This window comes from Gavialis gangeticus, unplaced genomic scaffold (genome assembly GCF_001723915.1).
Source record: "Gavialis gangeticus isolate Ggan-Ray unplaced genomic scaffold, GavGan_comp1, whole genome shotgun sequence".
NCBI classification, from domain to species: Eukaryota; Metazoa; Chordata; order Crocodylia; family Gavialidae; genus Gavialis; species Gavialis gangeticus.
In genome coordinates this window covers 83616650-83619581 of record NW_017729032.1, presented here as the reverse complement: position 1 = coordinate 83619581, position 2932 = coordinate 83616650, and positions in this window count along the sequence as shown.

Sequence of the window (2932 nt, the reverse complement as noted above, 5' to 3'; positions counted from 1 at the left end):
AGCTGGATGTCCCTTAATTGAATGGGTTTATTAACTTACGCTTGGTAGAGCGCAGGTACGGAGTCTTCAGTTACAGTTAACAACACACAACAGGGGGGGACCATACAGAACGCCAGGCGGGGAGAGAGGCCAATAGGCCCAAGGGCCTAACTGGAGGACAGTCCCTGAAGGAGTCAGCCTCTGTCTCCAGTTACGCGGGTCTCTCTTCCTGTGGGAGGGGGCTCGCTAAGCTTTTATTAGAATTTGGTAGCCAATCAGAATGTATACTCCACAGAACTTTCTAGTCTGATTATATAACATAATTGGGCATGCGCACTGTTATCCTCTCTCACACTGGGCATGCATCTGACGGGGAAACTAGGTCACCCTTGAGTGACAGGCCCATAGGTCATGCAAAGGCCACGTGCAGGGCCTGTTACTATGGCGCTTACAAGATAGCCTCTGCACTGGCAGCACTCACAGAGCAAATTTCCAAGACACCTTACAGTCCTTCATCCAACTCATACTTCCTTAGCTTGCTTGCAAGAATGTTGTGGGAGACTGTAGCAAATGCCTGGCTAAAGTCAAGGCATGTCAAGCCCACTTCTCTCTCCACATCCATGAAGACAGATATCTCATGATAGAAGGCAGTCAGGTTGGTCAGACAGGCCCTTGGTGAATCCATGCTGACTGTTCCTAATTACCTGCCCCTGCAAGTACTTAGAAAATAGATTCCTTGTGGATCTGCTCCATGATATTTCTGGGGCTAAGGTGAGACTGATCAGTTCAGAATTCCCTAAATCTGCCTTTTTCCCTTTCTTGAAGATAGGCACTGTATTTGCCCTTTTGTAATCATCCAGGATCTCTTCTAATTGCCATGAGTTTTCAAAGATCATGGCCGGTGGCTCTCCAATTACATTGGCCAACTTCCTCAGCACCCTTAGGTGCATTGTGTACAGTCCCATGGACTTGTACACATCCAACTGTTCTACTGTTCTAAATAGTTCCTAACCTATTCTTTTTGCCACTGTTGGCTACTCATTTCCTCTACAAACTGTGCTGTAATCTGAGAGCTGACCTTGCCTGTGAAGACAAGTAAAAAAAGCATCAAATACTTCAGCCTTTTCCACATTATCTGTCACTAAGTGGACCCCCTCTTTTAGTAAGGGACCCACACTTTCCCTGATCTTCCTCTTATTGTTGACATACTTTAGAATCCTTCTTGTTACCCTTCATGTCCCTTGCTATTTACAACTCCAGTTGTGTTTTGGCATGCCCGAGCAATATTTTTATACTCCTCCCAAGTCATTTAAGTTTCCACTTCTCGAAAGCTTCCTTTTTGTTTTTCATCTCACTGAAGAATTCCCTGCTAAACCAAGCTGATCTGGTGTACTTGCTAATCTTTGTGCACATTGGCATGGTTCCTTCCTGAGCCATCAGTAAGTTTTCTTTAAAATACAGTTTGGACTGGCCTGCTCTCCTGGACTGCTTTCCCTCTCAGACTGGCCTCTCAGGGGATCCTGCCCATCAGTTGCCTGAGTAAGTTGAATTCTGCTTTTCTGAAGTCCAGGGTCCTTACTCTGCTGCTCTCCTTCCTTCCTTTCCTCAGGATCCTGAAGTCAAATCATCTCATGTTTGCTGCTGCCAAAGTTTCCATCCATTACTGCATTTCATCAATTCTTCCCTGTTTGTGAGCAGGGAAGAAAAACATGGCCCCTAGTTGGCCACTCCAATACTTGTACCAAGAAGTTGTCCCCAACACTCTCCAAAAAACAACACTCTCCAAAAAATCCCAGATTGCCTGTACATTGTTGTATTGCCCTCCCAGCAGATGTCAGGGTGATTGAAGTCCCCCATGACAGTCAGGGCCTGTGATTGAGAAACTTACATTAGCTGTCTGAAGAAAGCCTCATTCTTCTGGTCTGGTGATCTATAACAGACATCCAACATTTAGGGTTACCATATTTCAATCAGCAAAAAAGAGGGTGGGAGAGGAGAGGAGGGAGGGACATATGGTTGCGGGGGGGGCATGATAGTTCCATGCCCTGCCTCTGCTCCTCACTTCTAAGCCCCTGCTCCCCCAGCCCTGCCAGCCCGCCTTCATTCCCAACCCACAGCCCCCTGCTTCTCTGCTGTGCTGGTGCCCCTCACTCCCGACCCACATCACCTGCTCTCCAGCCCTGCTGGACCCACAGACCCCTCCCCACCCACACAATGTCTCTTTACCTGGCTTGCCGGGACCCACACAGGGAGCATGTGAACCCCAATAGCTAATCACTTTGCCCACTGCTTCCAGTCCCAAGGAGCCAGCCAGGGAGAGCAGAGGGAACAGCAAAAAAAATGGACATTTGCTGTTATTTTAAAAACTCACTCAGATGCAGAACAGGGGGCCAAAAAGCAGGACATGTCCAGGAAAACCCAGATGTATGGTAACCCTAATCCATGATGTCACCCATTTTGCTCGTGTCTCTGACCCAAACCCAGAGACTTTCAACAGTCCTTTCTCCAGTTTCATACTGAAGGTCTGATCATATAATCATACAGAACTTTTACATAAAGAGCAACTCCTCCTCCTCTTCTGCCCTGACTGTCCTTCCTGAACAGAATATAGTGATCCATGACTGCTTCATTAATGCAAGCTATCCCACCAAGTCTCTGTTACTCCAGTTTCATCATAGTTCCACAACTGAGCAAGGTCTTCCAATTCTTTCTCCTGAGCTGCAGAGGGGGGAGACCGTCCTCTATTCAGTGAGGGTACTCCGCAGAGCCATCTGGGTGGGGTGCTATCTGCACAGGAGCAGTGCCCAGTGGGCTTCCAGCTTGTGGGCTCTAGGAAGAGTTGGATCTTGTGGGTGCTACCTGTGAGCTAGGGCAGCACCCATGCAGCTAGAACCCTGCCCAGGCAGCCCTGGGGGGTGCCGCCACCACAGAGTTCCCTCTGCCCCCCCCCCCC